Source organism: Rhipicephalus sanguineus, chromosome 3, assembly GCF_013339695.2.
Source record: "Rhipicephalus sanguineus isolate Rsan-2018 chromosome 3, BIME_Rsan_1.4, whole genome shotgun sequence".
Taxonomy (NCBI): Eukaryota; Metazoa; Arthropoda; class Arachnida; order Ixodida; family Ixodidae; genus Rhipicephalus; species Rhipicephalus sanguineus.
Window position 1 is genome coordinate 190,235,011 of NC_051178.1, and position 23,253 is coordinate 190,258,263.

Here is a 23,253-nt window from a genome sequence, read left to right on the forward strand (position 1 = left end):
CAGACTTTTCTATTTCTTTCGGTAATTGCAGTTTTTTATTCATTTCAGCGATGTATGTCTGCAGTCTCTCTGGCACCACCAAGACTACTGTGCCACGTTTAATGAAGTATGCCGCACTGCACAAAAACATGAATCTATTCTTCATGAAGTGCCCATTGGAATAGCACAGAAAAGTGTTCCGAGAGTTCCTTCTCTGAGCTAGTGCTACGAGATACCAAGGACGAAAATAGGACTGTAGAGAAAACGAAGAGTCCAAAAGGATTTATATGGTTTTGTGTCATGGAACCCCTAAGGTGTCATAGTGCCCTAAGGTGGTGCTGCATCTCGAGCTACCAGAAGGTAAGAGAATAATTTGACAGTGGCCTGCTCCTCAAATTGTTCGCTGCTTTAATTTACCTAGTATTATTGAGAGAATTTATTTATTTATTTTTATTTGATATCACATCTACAATGTCTGTAGTTCAATAAAAATATTGTCTAACTTTTTAATTGTCTTCGTATGCTTGTTTGAACTCCAGGGTACATGAGTTTTAATGACTACTTATCGCATAATTAACTTCATAACTTTTATTATTGCAGGCAAGTACAAGTGAAGATAACGTCGGAGACGTGCCGTGCTCCCCTTTCGTCATTGCCAAAGGTATTGTTATGGATATTTGCAATATATTGCTGAATATTTCTAAACAGGAAATATTTTGTTCCAGGAGAGAACTTTCTGACTGCCGGGGTATTTACCATCTGTATTGATACCCATGCTGTGATCGAATCCACCACACGGTGCCAGGCATTTAAGTTGATCCTCTTTACACACTTCGCCTTTACTATTGAATACCGCAAGGAGGTCAGCCTAACCCTGGTGTTCACACAAAGGTAAAACTTAATATGATTTTTCTGACTTTTTCAACAACATTCATGCAACTAACTTAGATAAAGCCACATTAGATAGTACAAAAGTAGACAAGTACTGGGGAATTTCCAATATCTGATACTACACTCCCATTTGGCTAAGTCAATGAGGGTTCTGATGGAGGGTATGACTAAATGGAAATGTTCAGCTTAAGTGTAAAACTCTACGGGAATCCTGAGCGGTCATGAAAGATTTTAAGTAATAACGTCAGTATATGGAACGGTTGACGTGTGAAGTATTTTTAATCACTGTTTAATGAGGATTTCGAAGGGGCACCAAGTAACACGACAATTTCCATTATATTAAGTAAGAGCTAGCACTTTTTTTATGCAGTTCTGCTGCCGGAGCAAGGTGTGTGCCCGGGCTAGTTGGTATACCATAATTGTGAGCACAACGCAGAAAGAGAGAGACAATAAACAAAGGACCGACGAGGATTGGTGCAATCAAGCGAGAATTTTCTATAAGCAAAATGGGCACAGATTGCATCAGCAACACGTCTACAAGTTATTTGGCATCTATAGCTACACACAACTTTTTCATATCTCTTATTGTTTGCAATGGAGAACATGTGCACGCATGCGCTTCAGGATGAATATGTTCTTTTCCTGACTGTCTGGAGCAATGCCATAAAATCCGTGGTGAAAATTGTGCCCGTGGTGTCCCATCATCGACGTTGTCCGGGTCTATCGCGTTACAATGGTTTCAGTGTAATTTTTAGCAGATCTAAATTGTGAAACACATAGTGCCTACCATGCAATCATGCGTGTGCACTTAAAAAATCGGATAATTCGGTGGTGTTCACTGGTCCCAGCAAGCACATGCATTGTTTAATAACACCTTTGTTTTGTTTAATAGCATGGTAGCTTTGTTTCAACTTTGGGCTATGCGCGCACAATGTCACAAAGCTCATACATGGTGGAAGCTGTTGAAGGTGAGGGCCTTCAGCGGCAGTCCGCAAGTTCACATAAAACTCGCTTGTTACATTCCGACGGACAAACGATCAGTTGCGGACCGATTTTTCGGCGAAAAAATGATCATCACGTGGGTGTGGTGGTGTTGCTCGCGGAGGTACGTAATAAGGGATGGGTTGAGAAAACGTTTCGGCTTAATACACGGGGTCTTGGGCCGCGGTCTCATTGTGAACGATGAACCTAATGACAGAAATTGTGGCTTTTACTCTTGTGCAAAACAGGTACTGGATTTGCGCATTCATCAAGAAAAAGAAAATGCATTGATATAATAGTCATTTGTTTATATTTTTCTTGATACTCTCGATAATTGGGCATTCGGTTAATTCAGACGTTTTTTCCGGACCCGTGAAATGCGAATTAATGAGCTTTTATTGTATTTGGGTGAGTGTTTAAAAGCACGTGAACCTTGCTCGGTGAGGAGCATTATTTCCTTTAAAGTCCTTACACTGCAACAAGTGACATTGCATGAACCATAATGCAATTTTATAGAAATGAATCTCCATCTGGATCATGAGGTTATTTTTTTAACTGATTCCACACACCTTAAAGCGGCAATGCGAGGGTTTCTTGAGCGCTCTACCAACATAATCAATGTTGTTCTCAGTGTGGTCCATTATGTTCAGCATAGTCATGCAACAGCCTGGTGCACCTAAAAATACCATTATTCGTTTTTAGGGCAGCCGCAGCACTCAACCCTGACAGAGGGCAGCAAGGTCGAGAAGTCAAGGAAGCAGCGCCGCCTCACACCACAAATGACCAACTTAAAGCTCTGCGAGAATATGAATGCTAAGTGCTACAACGCAAAATTTGCAGTGTCATTATGAATATACCGTATTTACTCGAATCTAAGCCGATGTTTTTTTTTCGGAAAAACGATGTGCGAAAGTGTGTGTGTGTGGGGGGGGGGGGGGGGGGGGTCGGCTTAGATTCGAGTACAATGATAAAGTTTTTTTTTCTGGCCTTGCGAATTTGCGGGTCGGCTTATAATCAGGTACGGCCTAGATTTGAGTAAATACGGTATATCTACACAATTTCCAAACCAGTTTGAATCTACGGTGACAACATGTACCTAGTTTTCATTATTTTGCAGCTGTTTACATGCAGCATTTCCTGTGCTTAAATAAAGATTCGTTTCTTTTATCATGAAAGGAGAATCTACTGAAACGTGCCTGTTTTTATTGCGTTATTTACTAGAGTGCTGGAGGCAACATCTCGCGGTTGTAGCTCCAAGTAGTTCACAATGTCCGCTCGGTGCTCGGCTGCTTACCCGAAAGTCGCGGGTGCGACCCCGGCCGAGGCGGTCGCATTTCGACGGAGGCGAAATGGTAGATGCCCATGTACTGTGCGATGTCAGTGCACGTTAGAAACACCAGATTTTCGAAATTTCCGAAGCTGTCCAATACGATGCGCCTCATAATCATATCGTGGTTTTGGCTTGTAAAACCCCAGATATTATTTTAAGAAATTGGAATATATTTGGATTATGCAAACGCAATATATTGGTATTTTTGCCATTGCATTTGGCTAAACAAAATATTTTTGCGTATCGCTTGTACGAGTGACATAACTACTTTTTAGTACTGAGGAATGCTTTTCTAAGAAAATATATATAAGTTCATCTTTATGCATAAAAAATATGTTCCAGAATTAAAATGCAGTAATGAAATAGCAGGAGGGCAGTAACAGAAAACACAACCTTTGTGACTCGATATCCGAACTTGTACTTATAGATAATGTTTCTGTAAACGATAACAGACACTATTAGCGAAATAACAGATAAATGAGAACAGAAAACAGTTTTTTTCAGTGTCTGAAAACTGAAACGTGTTATTAAACATAAAATTTCTGTACTGTAAGAGTGAATGTAACAGTGAAATAACAGAAAGAAGACAAACAGAAAACCAAGTTTTTTCTGTAACACAAAACTGAACATTGTGTTTATGCAGAAAAATTCTGTAAAGTAAAACTGAAAAAATCTGTTAAAACACAGAAAACTTCAAAATGGAAAACATAGCTTTACAGAAATTTTGTGGCAAGAGAGCTGCCAGACAATTTCTGTTTTTTTCACAAAATATTTTTTACAGTGTAGAGTGGCAGAAGAGGAAAATACCATCCAGTCTAGATACAATGCTAATAGCGCAAAGATTGTGTGCTTTAATGCTTCCCACCAGTGATGCGGAATTCCCCACCAGAATTGGAATGACTCCGGAATCATTCCACATTTTCGCGACCCCAGAATAAAATGGGGACAACGCTTGGAGGAATGGAATGAGAATGGAATTAAGCGCCATTTGCACAGAATGGAATGGGAATAGAAGTACGTGTTTTTCCGGAAATAGAGCACGTTTTCGTCTACGTCCTGTTTCTCAAACTTCAAACATAAGTAAGTCGGAGCCTCGAAATTATCAATAAAGCAGTAGTTTCAAAATCGCTTGGCTAATTACTAGCACGGTACATTTTTAAGCAACGCGCCTACTACAAACCGAGGCATAAGTTAGTGCAGAAATGTATTATCCCATCAGATACAGAAGGGAAATACAAATTATTTCTGCGCGTTGGTTCCCGTTGATACCCCCGCAAGAAAGTGACGAATACTCTATGCACAGCCTGATCTGTATCGCACGAGCAGTTTAGTACCTGACACACGTAAATAACATTTGCGACAAGGAAGACAATGCATACCTGCGCACAGGCGAACACAGAAAGTTCTCCTCACCCCATCCATGCTTGCGAGGCGCACTTGACAAGCGTTAGTGCTGATGAGCAGTGCGGCCCAGCGTTCCGTATTCAATGCAAAGGCACAAGGTTCCCGAGCGGTGCAGTTTTCCAAGTAATACCAGCAGATATAGGGGGTTTTCTTCCCCATTAACCAAATATTAGTTTTCTCCATATTACCGACCGCTCCAGGGGCGTGGCAAAACTGCTTAGTCTTCTTGAATACTACGTTTGTCAGCGAAAAAATACGCTATGTCATCATTTTAGCATTAACACATTTAACCTTAAGCAATATTAAAACACCACCATTCATTCAAACACGCTGACCATGCAAATACTATTGGCCTCGAGGAGTTACGGAGTCGTCCTCTGTCGGACGCGCCTCTATTGCGTGCTAGGCAGGATACCGCCGGCGCGCTCGCCATAGGTTTTGCTGTCGGCGCTCTACAAAAACACCTCGCGGAAGCCCTCCAGGGCATTTCTGCAAGTACTTTCGAAATGAACTGTGTTCTTTAATGTCAAAATAATCATTTTCGACGAACTGAAAGCACAAGATAGTCAACAGTCGCTGTTTCTTCGCAATAAACCGAGCACCCGCTTCACGCTGTCACCGCGTTGCAGACCCCTGAGCCGGCTTCTTGCGTGAAAGGTAGTCACTCGCTGAGTGCAAACTATGTGAAATATCTCGTTAGAGTAGACTGCCTGTATAACCAAACGGAGCATAACAGAAAGAAGCCCCAAGCCAGGGATCGCACGGGTTCGCGACGACTGACGGTGCCTCTGCATGTATGAGCGTCTGCATGTATGTTCGTACTGATGGTTTCGCTTTTGCTACGAGCGCATTTTGGCACCGCGCTGTGAACTTTAGGCCGCAAAATATGAGAATTTGTGAGTAAACAAACAACTACTGTTGCGCGGACGCTATCAGAGCAGTTCAAAAACAATTTCCTTACAACTGCGGCTTCGGTGCGCATGGCAACTTTGTGATCTGCCGTCCCGACGATTCAGTGTTCTTTTTTTCTTTTTTGGTCTAAATTCGGGTACGTTTCAATGTCATTTGACAAGTTGTCTCGCACTGCGTATTGAGCGGTCTTCTCAGCGGGAAAATGCCGCTGCTTATGTTTCTTTATTCCGCGCATTCGTTTCGTTTGGTGCTCACACAAAACGTGAGCAAATGCGACGCCTTTTTTTAATGCTCCTTAATTATCGTTCCGTTTGCATTCCAGTGAACTTGCCGCTCTCTGTCATCAACAAATTCATAGACCAAAGCTTCACCACTTCGAGATTGCTGGTGGAAGAAAAACCAGTCTACGAGACCGAGCATGTAGTAGCATGCGACGCCTAGGAAGAGAAAGAAAATACAGCAACGTTTGCGGACTTGTTCTGCAAACGTCGGCTGTGAACTAGGACCCACATGAACTTGAAATAGCGGTGAATAAAATAGAAGTTATTTCAGCAACCAACAGCCGCAAAACAGGATAGTAATTATTTGGCATGTACCCCAGCAATTTGGCAGCAGTGTCGTGTCTAACGCCAACAGGGTGGCATCTTTCCCACGTAAATAAATGAGGCTCCAAGAAAATACATGGGGTTGGCCGGTGGGCCGATGACGGAGGCAATGCAAAATTTATGTAGCTTATGAAGCAATGCATGCCTCATCAAATAGGAAGGTTGCCCGTCGGCGTCCCGCGTCGGCGGCGTCAACACGAGTGATGCAAAAAATAATCGTCACGTGATGGTGTCACCATATGACGTCATCATGACGTCACAGATCGCCAAAATATGTAGCGTCATTATGACGTCACATAATGTGACGTCACATGATGACGTATTCACACGTCATGGTCGCTTTGCATTGCCTCCGTGATCGGTCACGGAGGCCGTGCAAAACCGCGTTAGGCGCAGAACGCTTTTGGAGGGGGCCGCGGGAGAATCAGTACATCGACTGACAAGAAGAAGATGGCTTTCGCCTTCTAGTCATCTTTAACGAATGCATAAGGGACCCTGTACGTTTTTTAATTTAACGTATCTAAACAATGACTTGCGCATCTGCAGCCGATTTTGTGGACGCTGAGCACGGGGCCGACGATCAAGAGGTCGCATTGGAGGGTTCTGAGATGGCATCGCACGTGGTAAAAGGTAGCGCTTTTACCATCCTGTGGCAGATAAGCATCATTTGCCGGCGGGAAGCGCGCGCGAGCCATCGTCTCAGTGCGCGCTGTCTGCTACTCACCGAACATCGCAGGCCCGAAGCAGTAACAAAGGTCTTCGTCGCGGAAGTGCTTGCTGCACACAAGACTCGTAGCTGATGGCTACTTGCCGGTTCTTAGCTTTACAACCCCTGCTTCACGCTGTTTCTTGTCCCGCGGTTACCAGTGCAGGCTGACACTGGGCTCCTTTGCGTAAGCGCGGCACTGCGGCACCGAGCGGTAGAGCCCCATGTTCGTCGCCTTCGGAGGCAGCCACTCTATTACAATGGTTTCAATTGAGTAGAAAATGAGAGAAAACTTCCGAATTTGAACAGACAGCAGCGCATGTGGGACTTGAAACTCGTTTTCAAAGCACGCGGCAGTGCGCCACAAGCAGCCGACGCGGCCGCTGAGACCACGTGATCCTGCCAAGCACGTCACGCCGACGGTGGCGCCGGCGTTTCCAGTGGTGGGCCTCGAGGCCAACAGGTAGCGCGATAACTGCCCCTATGGGGATAAGTAGGGTGGCTGTACTGCACGACATATGTCACCAAGCTACTATCCCTCGACCTTGGTAACGTGTTTTGCTTACCTTTACAGTCCTTAATGCATCTGATGACATCAGCTTTATGGGGCGTTCATTCCTAACTCGATAAAACTATCAAGATGCCTTTCCTGCGTTGAAGAATTGCAGGATTGGAATTGAGCTGCCCGGCCATTCCCAGAGTCCAAATGGGCTAAGTTTTTTTTTAATTCCGAGGAATTGAAAGGAATCGAATTGCGGCAAGTTCTATTTCCCCGGAATGGAATTGGAATGGAATGGAGGCGCCCATTCCGCAACACTGGTTCCCACCCACTGCAAAGTGCCCAGCCATAACACTTCATCATCATCAGCCACAGCACAAAGTGCACATAATGCCTTACAGGTGTGTGGCGGGTACCACGATTCACCGAAGAATGACGAAAAATAGCATAGTGCGAACTTCGCTACTTCAGAAAAATTGCGATGATTTATGGCGCAGTGGGTACCTTGCATGTGTACTTGTATTAGTTGCCCCAAGAGACTCTACAATGGACTCTACAAAGTCCGCTCTTCCAGCTGTCACTGTGACTGTGCTGCGTATTCGGCACAGGCTGGCTATCTTTCTATCAGAACAGCGGTCTCGCACACCAGAGAATACACTCAATGACGTACTGCTTCTGAGATCGTGCTCACTCCCTTGACACAAAGCATTGAGCCCACTAAAAAATTCGCATTTGTCTTTTGAGAAAATAAATACTATGACTAAAATTTTTACTGGTTTGCGCTATTTTGTAGGAATTCGTGGTACAGTTAGTTCCACTCCTCTGAAGAACGTGTTTTACTCTTGTCCCACTTTCTTAAGAAGAGGGCAAGTAACTACATCACAAATCCAATGTTTTTTATGATTACCTTTACTTCAAATTTTTGCATACAAAAAAAAGCGTTACGAACCGTTACGGAACACTTTTTTTTCGATCCGGAACAGAAACGGAATGGAACTTTTTGCGGTGGAACGAAGCTAAAACCGAAACGAAAGACATTTCGTTCCGACACCCTGCGCACAAGCGACCACGTCCTTTGGAGGCGCGCGCGCGCGCATCGCAGCGCGCGGGGCGACGATCTTTAAAGCGCGCCCTTCGAGCTCTTCGCGCCATCTCACTAGTGAGAACAAAAACACGCTGAAGTGTTACCGATCTTTGAGTACCACCAACGGTAAATGGTGTATATAAATAGCCCGCCGTTAGTATGCTGAAGAATATGTCGTCTGTGGCGGAGTCGGTTCGCGCCGCACGATGCGGAGCGAGGGGACGTAGTTTCGACTCCCGGCGACGGAACTTTTTCTCCTAGTTTTTTCCTTTGCCATTAGTGTATATTTTACAACGTCACATCCGTGGGGAAATACGTCAGTGGAGCCGTGGCGGAGCCCCGCATAAAACACTTTTGTGTTAAAAAAATGGGACCATCTCCCCGAAGGGAACCGTGATGGGATGCGAAGCAGCAGCGTTGCGCACGGGTGGCGTCACAGGTTGAACGGCGCTAACACGGGTGCTGCGGTGAGCGCTGCAAGATTCGTTTGAAGCGTAATTCGGTGTAGCGTTTACTGGTGTAAACGTTTGTTTGAAACGCAAACACGGGAGGCGAGCGGGCGTCGGAGCCGGCAGCTGCGGGCGCTCCGGCGGGTGAGGGAGAGAGTGACGTACGCGCGCACCTGCGAGGGAAGCGTGCGAGGGGAGCGTGACGTCAACGCCCAGCTGCGGCGTGACCTACTTGGCACCGCTCTAACACCTGCGCCGAGGGAAGCGCGTTGCCTCGCGTTTGTGCGGACGGAGAGACAGCGTTACACAGGCTAGTCAAAGAGCTGCTTCGCATCTGAAAAAACAAGAATGCGGCTTTCATTCACGAGTGGCCTTAGGCGAAAGCGAACGAGACGCTGTGAGATCTTGTGTCCCTATAACGTTCTCAGCTTCGTTATTGCAACAGTCATCTTTCCCTTTGCTGCCGTGGCATCTTTCTGCACGTACCTGTATCTATAACCTTCATTTATCCATATTCATGGGACGCAGAGAGCGCCTCTGACGGCGGCGGTATGAACGACTGAGCTTGTGTCACTGTTCATTTTCGCGAACGCGCCGCACTTCTCTAAAGCTCCTTGGCCGACGTTCCGGCGACACGCGTGGTGCGTGGGACGAAGCTCTGGAGCAGCGCGCTGATTCACAAGGAGAACCGCCAGCGCGAACTCATCGGCTAGAGTTACTGTATCTTTAAGTAGCAGAGTTTCTCATAAGTCTGGCCGTCGCTGTTGCCGTCGCCGTCATGTATGTATATATATATAAAGGATCAAAAAAGAATTAAGCAGAAGAAAAAAATTCCGAACTACCCGACGTGGATTCGAACCATCGACCTCTCGCTCCCCAGCGCGCTGCATTAGACAACTCAACCATGCTCTGCATGCGCTAGCGAAATAACGGCGAGCTATTAAAGGGACCGACAACTGCCCACAACATGAAATGAGATGACTGCACTGATGGAAAGATTGTCCGTCGCATTGACTAAAACCAACCCTCTTTATCGCGTGAGAGGTGGATTTATGTTTTTATTTCTTCATTGAAAGTCGCGAAAACTGACCTTTGGCGCCTCTGGCGGCAAAATCATACACGCTCCGATGAAGCCGGTCACGTGACCATTGATTGGTGTATGCGTTCGATGACTTTTCTGTTAGTACTGAAATATTGTTCATTTCTTTATATTACAATATATAACTCCATAAAAATGTACATATAGGCCTGCGTTAGTTGTATGCTACAAAGTGGCGCTGCCTTCGCTTGGCGTAATGATCCCATGCCGCGAAAAGCCATCCATGACACAGGCGCAGGCAACCTTGGTCGCAGGCGCGCACAACGCTGTACAAATACCGAGAAGGTGTATAAAGCCACATATCTCATTGTAACAGCTTGCTATTTTCAAAAATGGTTGAAAAGCTCAAAATAAAGGCGGTTAAGCATAGCTACAGTAACTCCTGCGAAAGCAGAACAACGACAGCTTTCACAAGGGCTAGCGGCATTGCTATCAATTCTCAGCGTTGCTGGAGCAAGCCTTCATGCGTGTTTGGAGCCTTTCAGATCGAAAAATACTGCTTATAAAATGACTACGTGCTTTTAGGATAAACCACTGCAGCTACAAACGCTACGAAGCTTCCTGTCACGCCGTAAAAAGCTGGGTCGAGAAAGATCAGTTGTCGGTCCCTTTAATATACACCATTTACCGCTGGCGGTAAGCAAATCTCTGGGGAGCTTGGGCGTATTTTCTATCACGCAACGCGCCCACATTTTCTTTCAATTTGAAAAGTGCCCTTGAGACGCGCACGAAAACGTGGCCCCTTTCTGTACCCACTCGTAATGTCGAATGAAAAAAAAAAGCACCGGACACACCTTGCTTCCGACGCCTCCACGTGGCAGGAGACGCAGAGACGGGTCATTGCACGCGCCGCAGTTTAAAAGAAAAAGAAATATCTAAGAGAGTCTGATTCTCCGTTGTCCACACACAGTCTGGGCCAATCCCCCAGAATCGGTATGTGCCATAATTTTGAGGAAACAAACAAACAAACACTGTCGGCATTTGCAGCGCGTTGCTCAAGCACAAAGACGTAACAACTGTGACAGTTTTTAGTTCACGTTTGTCCTGTGTATACCTGTGCGTTCATTTCGGGCGTCCTTCTTTGTGCTTCAGCGGCGCGTTGCAAGTATCGAGCTGCTTGTCGTTCTTCGTGGGACATTCCAATTTCTTGCTGTCGCATTCACTGCTTCGCATTTCCGGTGAAACTGAGACATTTTTGCAGGTTACATGCCTCCCGTGTCGCCAATTGAGATGTGTGGCGTGTCGAAAACCGTTAACTGACTTTACTCTCGATGACTAGTATCAATCCAGTTCGCTGCAGCGGCGGCGTTGAGAAACACAAAAAAATGACCTAAGTGTTAGCTTCTCCGCTGTGCATGGTTGCTAGCGGCGTTTGGAAAACAGACACGCAACTTTGCTACCTAAAGGTAGCATATACAGTAGTTCTCTCATCGGCAAAAACTTTGCACCTTCTAGCGGGCAATGTGTAAATGATTTTCCGCGATGCTAGCTCAGCGACACTGGCATCCTTTTTATTTCGTAACATTTTTGAAATACCTTATTTATGCCTTTAGAAGTTGTTCATGTCATACTTCAAAAAATGAAGTTGTGACATATAAGTATACAGTAAGAGGTCCCGGAGTGAGTGAACTGGAATTGATGTGAAATCTCATCTAAGCGAACTTTTTGCTTTCATATTGTAACATAACTATGTACGTGCACTACCTGTCATGATCCCGAATGGGATCAAGAGAATTAATTCGTTGACCCTGGCTGACCTTGCAGGTCAGATTCACGAAACGGGCCGTTTAATGGGTTTGTGCCTAAAGGAGTTGAGCTATCGCTGAAAAATAATTCACGAATCAGTACTTTCCCATTTAAAAAGCTTGCATGATCACCACACGTGCGTAATTCATATGTTTAAAAACCTAGAATTGTAGCAGTACTCACCGCAGTCTTCAATACGAGTAAAACTGTTCTGGTCAGTATAATTCGATATTACATCTGAAGAAAACGCACAGATGGCATTAATACATTGCTGCAAAACTCGTTCACTCATTCTGTTCGAACTCACTGTTTGATGTGTCGGTGGCCTCGCATACAACTGGATAGAAGTCACTGCAGTTGCGCACGAAAAACCACGGTACACCACCGTATAGCCAAACCGTAGTGCATGAGGAATTCCAGTCGATCTCAGCGAAGTTCATTGAAACCACGCCACTCAGCTCGCTGTTTGTAGGACAGAAACAAAGCACAATGTAACCGAGTACTCGTTATAAAAATATAGCGTCCCTCATCATTTCATTGACGGGGAAGACGCCATCAACTCCAAAAGGTAAACACACGGGAGTCTTCACTAATATATTGACGCTTAACAAAATATCTCCAAGGTTGCACAGTGACGAACGTCGGAGATGTGGCAGATTGCCACCATTATACCACATCTTATGCTGGTGTGAAAGAAAGCCATAGAATTTAGAAACATTTCATGGAAGTACTTGCAGGCACAACGCACCAGCTTGGGCTCTAAAAGAACTTGTTGTTGGGCTAGTTGGTAGATCATTTTCAAAAGTTAATTAGAGCGCAACCACACGACACATTCACACATCCACACACCCACAACCCAGACATCAACCACGCACAGCGCTCACTTCCAACTGATTTATTGATCGCACGGGCTTGAATATATACATGTGGCACATGAGCGCATTAACATCAGATAAGGCCAGCACACACACAATCAAGACTACATTTCCTTCCTGCTCCTTCCATCTTATAGTCTAGAACTGATGAAGTGAAATTCACTGGGAAACAGAGATAGCGACGGGGTGCTTACACAGCGGTCCTTGTCTTTTTCTATGTAAAATGCCTCTAACACTTCACGTGCAGTTTTTCTTGTGCTTCTGCCCAGAATCTTTGTCTCAGAGAATCCTGCGTCACAGCCACACATTATAGCATGCGCAACCAGGTGCGCATACTTGTCATCACGTGGCTCGGGGTGCAACTAGCACCTCTAGGTCACGTTGGCCGCGGGAGTAGGGAGAGGGCGGAGGGGGGAGTTGGCGACAGCCAGTGAAACTCTGGTTATACGCTCTCTCCGACACACACTGGTCTTGAGATAGCGCGCTACAGGCTCCTGTATCCTCCTTTTTCTCAATTTCCCTTAAAATAAAATTTTGTTCTTCTGCTTGTTCGGGCTTCAACCGTGGCTGTACGGACTGAGGCAGCAGGGGCACGAATTTTTCCTGAGCCCACAGTCATGAACCGTTCCTCTGTAAGAGATTAGTTTTTTATAGGAAGACACCTCTAATGTTGCATGACAGTGCAATATCTCAAATACAGAGAGTTTCGAAAGCAATATTTCACGTCACGAGAGATTGAAAATCTTCATATTTGAAGACATGAACACGCGTTCATACGTATCTAAACATCCCGCAAATCCTCTGCAGCGAAAACAGCCTCTGCCTGTGTGCCCTGTGGGCATGACAACATCAAGAGTGGAAAAAGGTTTTATGTGCGCTAGCTGCTGCAGAACAACTTCCCTTTTACGAGATTTCATGGAGCGCAGAGACGCACGTGAGCTTTGAAGACCAAGCGCGCACGGTGTTGCGGAATAGCGTAACCAATTTATTGTTACTCGTACAGTCCTGGCTCTCGAATAACTGCGGACGCTTTCCCTGCCAGCCACCGCGGAAGCTATACGCAACAAAGTATTACTCATAATGAATCACACCAAACCAAATTGATAAAATACAGTATATATTTTGACTCTTCGTTGACCGTACCTCACGTCTTCTTCTTTCAGGTCCACCCAAGATTCCTGGTAGAAGTTGGAGAGTGGATATATGTTATCCTTTGCACTTGCATCAATTTTCTTCCAGTCCTGAAGCACCGATGAATGCTGTGCACATCGCTTGCTGGCCTCTGTAGCGTTAATCTTATCCTTTCCATAGCAATATTCGACGTCATTATCGCCCTCTGCTGTCATTACTGCAAAAAAAAGTAATATTGTGTCAAAGAAAAGGATTGTATTTGGGTCGGCTAATTATACTGAGTGCAACAACAACACAGAGCTTCCCTATTGAACTCTCACTTTCGATATTACACCTAAAGGGCAAATTTTCCCAGTAATAAAACGAGCTAGTTTTACATAGGAAACAAAACTGCAAAGCAAACCAATACAAGACTTCTTGCAAGATACTGCGCTTCTTACACTAGCCCCTTGTGGCTGCATCATGATTGTCGTCCTCTCTTTATACGGCCGCTACTGCGACGGCCGGGACAAGTTGTGCTGCCGGTTACCTTCAGATGGAAAGAACCTATGCTACGCCACCATGATGGCGAATCGTCTTGCTAATGTACCCTGCCATGGAAAATAGCCACTACCGGGACGAAGACAAGTCCCCTGATCTAGAATGGCGCAATGTCTTGTGATATACCCTAATAAAGAACGTTCTTGATGATAGAGAAGTACCAACAAAGGCGGAGCTTCTCCAGCAGGGCACTGACGTGGATAAATATGTCAAAGAACATAACCCTGTAAATGGAGGGCTGGTACCATCGCAAGTAACGGTCGAAGTCTTCCGCAATAGAGGCAGCGCGTCAACACATATTCTTTATTCTAACGCCAAATCCGATCTGCCTATGAAGCGTGGTGTGCGCGTTCATCGAATCCTTTTCGCCGCTATGCACCGCCTCGTGTACAGAAGAGCCTACTGGATTTCAAACAAACCTTTCAGCATCAGAAGCACACGTTGTTGGGCTAGTCGGTTCATGTTCTTTCAGAAGCCAGGGATGTGGCTATTTCGCGCAAAGAAATCACAAGGGGAGGGTTAAGGTCGAAAGTTTGCGCTCCCCTTAACCCTCCCCTTGTGATTTCTTTGCGCGAAATAGCCACATCCGTCGCTTCAGAAAGAACTTTCAGCATCAACGCGAGCGCCGCTGAATGTAATCGTGCGAACGTAAGTCTGCCACCCTAACCATAAAGAGCGTTCTTGTAGGTTACCTTCCAAGTGAATGGACCGGATAATCTGAAGAACACTAGTCATATTGAAAATATCGCTGGAAAAAAAATAACTTCTGGCTCAGCGAAGGATGTATTTCTTCACATAATTATCCCTAGGGATGCTGCTGCTGCCATTCCAAAGACGAGCCCAGTTAACAAGTCTGCCAAATAACTACATGTTGCGACACAATCTCGTCTCCAGGTTGAAATGATACCTTAGGGGTGAGCATCCGTTTCGTGGCCTCTCACGACCATAACGGCACTCTAGCCGTCACACATTATTGAAGATGTGAAATCCACCCTTACACGTAAAGAGGTTTTTTTTTTTTAAGGAATACTCCGCATGCCAAACATAGATTACTGGACTTGTATTACAAACTGATATTACAAAGACTTGTATTACAAAGAGACTAAAGCTTACTTTGTATATTGAAGTCCCTTTAGATGTTCACCTCTGTACTTTAATATCATCTCAACTCTTCATGTCTTCGTAAAATATCGCCATGTTTCGACACAGATATAGGGAACCCAAGCTCAAGTTTGCGGCGCGACGACAGCGCCGCGCCAGCCGCGCTGCGGCTCTGTCGGAAAACACTGAACCGTCGCGCGGCCGACTCAGCCCCTTTCACGGTAGCGGGTAGCGGTAGCGCACGTGCGCTCGCGTTCTTCTCTCGGTGCGGGTAACTGTGGGGCCGTCAGCTCGGCACGTTGAACCGAGAGGCTTGCTGTGCGAAGCTGCGCATTTCCACGATGGCAGAAGCGACCCCGCGGAAGCGCAAGCGTGGTCCCAAGTATTGCGGTTTAGTGGCCAGCCACAACAGTGCAGACAAGGCACACGATTCACGTGTTAAACTGTATCGGTTCCCGGGCGTGTCGCACGAGAAATAAAGGCGGCAAGCGTGGATAGCTGACAGCGCTGTCTCGCCTTCTATTTTGGCTGTCTGAGTTCATCGCTTTCGTTCGTTCCGACTACCTGAATCGGTAAGTAACGGGGCGCATGCACGCAGCGACTACAGTAATGATTACTCGCTGTCTTCTCGCATTGTTAAAGTCCAGTTACGGTTGTAGGTGAAGCAACTTTGTGTTTTGATCCCCCGTGCTCGTGAGACCTACCCGTCGTTGTTGAACGTTCACATTCGCGTTATACCGTTAGCGTTGCGCGGTTGGTTGAATTCAACTGAACTCCGCACATTGTCAGAAGTTCGGCGCCTGCATTTCATGCGTCGGGAAGGCTGCTTTATCACGCCGGAACGGACGTCTGTGCATTTTCAGCAAGCTTTGACATCGTTCTGCAGGTTTGCTTTGTTTTTGTCACTTTATTGGGGTGATATATATTTAAGCCGCTAAATATAACTGGCACTTCCTACATGCTTTGCAATTGCAACCTTGAATTAACCACCTTCTGACTTTGTGCGATTTTCTAGCCGCGTTCACGCAACAGGTTTTATACGCCTGTCAAGTCGGTATCATAAAAAGAGACTGCAAGCATGACGCGAGAGCCGAAAAAACGAGGCGAGCAGTTCATCTTGCTTCACAGTGGTTGAAGCTCAGCTAGCTGCCTCGCGTCTTAATCGGCGGGTGATTCTCCAGCGGCACAGAGGACTTGACTCTAACCTTCTCAGGAAGCAGTGCCATGGCCATATAATCTTTTTTTCGCACGCCGCAAACGTTTGTTCACGAAAGTACACGGCTGCTACTGTAAGCATGCAATATCAAAACAACAATCATATGATTCGTAGTCCACGCCGCAGAACATCGATAGCGTGTACGGCTTCATTTCGGAGTGCATGTGGACCATTATTCATCTTTAACGTGACAGAAGGAGACTTACCTCGAGGTATACGTCCTACACGGTGTAATCGCGACTTGGGAAATGAATTTCGCCTTGAGTCGGGCGTGGTTGTCGTCGATCGTCTGCTCTTCACCGTTAACGTGATTGACGAGCTTTCCTCATTTTATCAAGTTCGCTTTGCGGAAGTGCCAGTCAAGCTTGAAGATCCTTTTGAAGCCGCACTGCACGCGGTACATTGTGAGACGCCGCAAGTGCACCGCGAGAGCTCTGCACGTGCACGGAAGCGAGCGGCAACGCGGTGGCGAGAAGGGAAAGCGCTCGCTGATCACGCCCCAGTTTCTCTTTTTCTGCCAGAGATGGCGCTGCCTGTCAAGAGCAGCAGCGCCGCTAAGCGTTGCTTGGGAAGCCTATTGTGAAATTTGAAACGATAGAATGCAGTCGCACGCGCTACAAGGCGCAAATCTGAAGGGCAGTAGGTAGCTTCTGGGCGTCGCGTAAATTCCACCGGATGGCGTGTGATTCATCAATCTGAATTGTCCTCAATGACGTGTTCTCAAGAGGGCGTTCTTGTTCTCGCTCAATAAATACGCATTAAATGTTCAATGAATTTTAAGAGTTCACCCACTCACCGCATCGTGGACCATTTGAGTAGTTGGATTCATCTGCAATAGAGAGAAGCCTGAAGTACATTTACCCGGTACGTTGATGCATTGTAGTGAGGATGTATATAGCACCTCGATTTATGGTAGTTCGGATTACAGACCAGAGAGCACAGGCTGTGCCTGTGTCGCTCTGGCTCTGGTATAAAGTGTACAAAGAACGGGCACAAAGAACACACACACACCCCAAGCAGCCTATGTGTGTGCCTACGTATGGGTGTGCTTGCGTGAGTGGTGTCATGTGTGTGTCTGTGTGTGTTTTTGCGGTGCCGCGTACGTGCGTGTGCGTGCATATGTGCGCGCGAGCATGTGCGTGTGTGCGAGCATGTGTGTTTGTTCGTGCGTGTGGATGTTCATGTGTTTGTCCATGCATGTGCATTTGTGTGTAGTGTTTGTGTCTATTTGCGTCTGTGTGAGTGTTTGCGCGCATGTGTGCGTGCGTGCGCGCGCGTGTGTGTATGTTTCACTACCGGCGCAGCGCCGTCAACAAAAGGCCTTGCGTACTTTTCAAATTCCACTCACCCACACAAATTATGGAGACATTGCAGGAGTTGCAATTTACCGGTGGTTTAGGTTCATTCTCAGCCCGGAAGTAGCAATCTTCCCAGCCTAAAGTGTCCGGCTGATGCAACCTTTTGTGGGGAAATAAACACAAGTTTATGCTGCCATCTGAACTGACGGTGAAAAAACAAAAACATAAAAGATTTGTGGCGTTATGCAACCTGTAATGACACCGTAAGGGCACTTGATAACCTTTGTCAAGAAGTTTCATTGACCGATGAATAGGTTCGGGGTAACCTCTCACACAAATATACCGTTAACTGCGTACGCAAAATTTTTCATATCCTCTATCATGTCATACCTCTTCAAGTAGGCTGCGCCATTACTAATCTGCGCCAGTAAGTAAGCGTCTGGCTCGCGCGCGCGCGGGGAGTGGTTCAGACTTAATCCGCCAGATGCCGCTACACTACCAGCCGTTTTTACTTGATTGTCCTGCACGAAGAATGTCTCAAAAGGCATGCGGCAAAAAAAAAATTAAGGCCGCTTCGCACTAGGGGTGCCAAGCCTGCCGGAAGTGCGGAGCTGGGAGGCCTTCTTCGTTTCTCTTTATGTTTTTCTTTCTTTCTTCCTCTGTTTTTTTTTTTCTTCTTTGTTATCTCTCTGTTTATGTATATGTATATGTTATCTCTCTGTTCGTTCATTTATATTTTTTTCTTTCTCACTCATCCCTATCTTTTGTCTAACTCTCTCTCCCTCTCTCTATTTCTCGCTTGCTTCTTCTATCTTTCCATCATTTTTTCTCTCTCTTTTTTTAACACGAAATTTTTTTAGGCCGGGGTACACCAAGTACTTCCGTTACGCATATGACGTTGATAAAATGGACGCCAGCGGGTGAGAAAGAAAACCAAGAAAAAGTTCCGCCGCTGGGAATCGAACCCTTGACCTTCTGGCCACGACGGCAAGCTCCCGACGCTCAACCGACCAAGCTACCTTGGCAGACACTGGACACTTCGCAAACGCGCCTTAAATCTTTCACACATTCTCTCTCGCACGGTGCTCTCGGTTGGCGGTGTAGGTAGGCGCGGCGGATCGGGGCGGTGCCGCCGTCTGTTAGAGGTGAAAAGAAGTGATGCGTCCCGATCGACACTTACTAGCGCTTACTTCGAGATTGTGCGCCATATCGGAGTTCATGGTTATAGCTTCTCGATACCAGCGAGGGACACTGGCCGCGCTGGCGTTGCCGAGGCACCCTAGACGCAGTTAAGTTCTTTGCCTTTCGTTTCGTGTTAGCGTGCACCGGCTCACCGGAGTAGTGCAGCTTCCACAAGCACCAACGGGATTTCTCCACCGCCGACTGCTTCGATTGCGAGAGCACCGACTACCGAAAAAAATCACAGCATATCCACGGAGTGAATGATGATGAGTGGGCGAAGCTGCGGAGGTTCATCGGTAAACCGTGAATCTTCCGTGAATTCTGCCCAGTACATCATCACCGACGTGAGATCGGGCGCGTTTATACTAAAGGTTCGATGAGTTTATGACGACTTGCAGCTCACTTTAATTTTACATGTATGCTATGAATTTTCATTGTTTAGAAAACCATTGCTTTAGAAAACATCTGGCGTCTTTCGTTAAGCAGCTGGCGTCTTTTCGTTTTGCTTTAGAAACATCTGGCGTTCTTTCGTTTTGCTTTTAGAAAACATCTGGCGTCTTTCGTTGGTTTATTTCATCAATCAACGGCGTTTTGAACAAAATTTTTATTGTTTAATCACGCACAGGAGAAATCTCACCAGGCACTACCTTGGAAGTAAACAATAGCTGCTAATGGGAATGAGAGACAGAACAAGTCGGCGTTTAGCTAACACTTACACTTCTACTTCTACTAACGTTTCCTACTGGAACATGCCAATGGCTGCTAATGGGGAATGATAGACAGAAGAATTCGGCTTTTAGTTAACGCGCACGCTGCGAATTTTTTATTGTTCAACAACGCACAGGCAAAATCTCCCACCGGCACCACCTTGGAGGTCAAGATCTGGTACTAGCGTTACGACTGGTTACGCACTACTACGACTACGAGGGACGAACGGGTGCCGCCTTAAGGAGCTTCGCCCCTAAAATTACACCATCTGCCCCTAAAGGGAACCATGTGTGGATGCGAAGCAGCGAGGAGATGGTTCGCTTGAGCGGGAGACCGTATCCGATTCCTAGCGTCGGTGCACGTGGCGATTTGAAGACGACGGCCTTGTGGTCGGTGAAGTGTAGGGTCAAGGGTGCGCGAGAGGGGGTGGGGGGCGTAGTAGGGCACTCATCGCAGCGTTGCGGAGGAAAGAATGAGGCGCGCGAGAGGCAGGGAGGGGTCGCGCATGCGCAGTGGGCGTTTGGAGGCCGCGGGAGGGATGGACAAAGTCCCTGCTTTAAGCTGCTTCGCATCTAAAACTGCTGCAATACGCGTTGCAGAAACGACACGATTTCGACGGACGAATGTCGTGCCTTGGTGGAGCGAGACACAGGCAAGCGGCACGCACGCGTTTGAGGCTCGAGCTACGAACCTCTGCCTCCCGTGTTGCTGAAGCGCATTGTGGTAGTGTATGCATGAGCACAGGCGACGCTTACCCATTACTAGAAAGCGAACACCGTGCCGTATCTCTCCATAATTGGCAACAATCTGAAGAAGTGCATATCGGTTACAAGCGTTGATTGTGAGCTTGTTGATATCCTCTTTACGTGGGATTCACGATTCGCTGTGTCCAAATATATGTTCACAACTTCAGTTACCACAACGGTTTAATCGTGATCATGGGCGTTAGTCGTCGCGATGGAGACATGCCATTAGGCGTCAACATGGGTGCATCCACGTCAAACGGCGCTATAGCTGCCAAACACGAATAGACATAGTACAAGCTCTAATATATCACTACACAATAAGCACTATTTCTATGAAGAGACGTTGTTTCACTTTCGTGTTATACCCATTCCTATTGCGGAGGGATCTGGCATGTTTTTTCTTTGTTTGATTCTCTTTCGTTCTTTCTGCAGTTCATCCTATGTCTCTTTCTCATTCTTTATATGGTATCCTTTACTCTCTCCTCCCTCCTCCTTTCCCTTTTCTACGCCCTTACTATACGATACTATACAAGGTTATGCCACGTTCGTTAGCGTGCCTTGATAGCCGAGTGGTTAAGGCGCTAGCCTTCGGATAGTGGGTACGCGGGTTCGAATCGCACCGCCTCATGAGATCTTTTTTCGCGGAGATTTTCTCTTTTTAAATGCAAAACATTTCTTAGCGAACCGTAACCACTTTTAGCTATTCTATCTATCTATCTATCTATCTATCTATCTATCTATCTATCTATCTTGCCGCCTACGTCTGGGTGCTCTCATGATCGCCTACTTAACTTGGTGTAGACCAATATTGGCATGGGAGGGTATGAGGATTTGATGAATATGTCTCTCGGGTCACGACATGAATAATTTGAGAATCGTGTCGAGTGCGTCGTCAAACCATTTCCTCTAGACACGTGTGCCACATACCCCTTTACCACGGGTCACGGTGTACGGGTATGCGCCACAGGTGATTGACAATTCATATCTACCCAAGAATGGCGAGAACAGACATTCGTAATTTAAAAGCGAGAGCGTTAACGCTTTGCAGGTTTGCCTATATTTTTCCAGCTGTGGAATATTCCTATAAGCTAGAAAGAAATAGTATAAACCAAACTTCATCAGAATCAAGCCAGTAGTCCACTGAAAGAAAGTGGGACATATTTCTGTCCCACTGACTCATTAGAGTGTTTTCAAAAAGTGGGAAAACAGTGTCCCACCGTCTCTTAAAGGCACCATCTCGAAATTGCAACAACGGGTATTTGGGATGAAATGGCCGAAGCAAGTGCCACAGAGTATCACTTCTCAAGTTGTGCTGAGGATAGTTGTGCGGACCTCATTTGCAGCAGTAGAACACCGCCTGCACCTGCGCCTCTTGCGCGCCTTCATAGCGCTGTGGTCTGTTCCTGCAAAGCTTGCTTCATCTAATGCACCAACCATTTTTTGTCCATTTGCCTGTCCTTGCTTTGGCTGTCGAAATTATCGAGTACAGCTGTTGTCCCACAATATGCGCCTACTTTCCAAGAGGAATATGATATCAAGAAAAATATTTCTAAGCACCAATATCCGCAATTACGCTGATGAACGAACTTGGCAACATCGCAGGGGATTGATTCGATGCATTTATCAGTAAAGTTATTCGCAACTTTACAAAAACACGTGACGACAGGAAGCTAACATCACCTCTCTGAAAAACCAGAAAAGGAGGAAAAATATCCGGTATTTCGATTGGTAGGTTCTTTCTATCTGAAGAAGAAGAAAATTTAGAAGCTATCATAAAAAACTGACGGAAATTCAACGTCACTCTAACACTACTCCCGCCCTCTAAAAGTGTGGTAAAAATTTTTTCTTCAAGATTACCAAGACCTGGGTAAGATATAAGTGACTTATCGTTGCGCTAATTGCAAGGAGTGATGGGGGCGAAAACTTTTCCTCCAAACGGAAAAGTGGCACGTATGTGTCCCGCTGTCGCACAAAGGGTTAACGAAAACCGACATAGGCAGCGTTGGCCAGACGAATGGAAAGAATTAAAATTAGAACCCCAGCAGGAATCGAACCCAAGTATTCTGCGTGGCAATCAGGCAGTTTACCATAGAGCCACGCCAGGTCTATAAATCGGTTTTGGAAAAACAGCCTATGCAGGCGTAATGTTGGTGCAACGTCCATTCTGGTTGCACTATTGGCTATCTAATTTTACAAGCAATAAACACTGCGTATGTACTCCCACGATACAGGCGTCATATCAAATTAACGTCGGTGGTTCCAGTGTTGACTCCACTTTTATATTAGTCTAATAACATTAGATTTGCATTCCTATGAGTCAGCAAGCTATATTGAAGCATTGCTCGGCGCCGGAATACATTAACGAAAGTTACATATCATATGATTGCACCACAAATTGCACTTAGTTTCGACAATACTGACGTATGTACTCTAACCTGAGGGCTGACGTTACGTCGCACCATATGTTACCCTTTAAACGCCAGTGTTGTCGACGTCCCTGGTAAGCCCCCGATGTGCACACGGCTACTACACTTACAAGAACATGTCGATCCACCTCATAACGCTTGACTCAAAGCTATAAAATACAGCATAGAATTACTCGCTGACTGCGTCGCGTGAAACCGATTCCCACAACGCGTGGGATCTGCCGAATGTTTTATCTTTCTTTCATTCTGTCTATCTGTTTCTTTTTCTCTTTCCTTCTCTCTCGCTCTCTCCGTACTCGTTCTCTCCTCACCCATCAGGACTATCACAGGCGACGCCGGAGAAAT

General features: G+C 46.1%; 1 long non-coding RNA gene across 1 annotated transcript; it reads left to right on the top strand.

The window, feature by feature from the left end:
- Positions 1 to 250: 250 nt before the first annotated feature.
- On the top strand, positions 251 to 784 carry LOC125757724 (uncharacterized). Its single transcript, XR_007415476.1, has 3 exons — positions 251 to 339; positions 580 to 640; positions 705 to 784. It is a non-coding gene; the product is annotated as an uncharacterized LOC125757724 (long non-coding RNA).
- Positions 785 to 23,253: the final 22,469 nt, after the last annotated feature.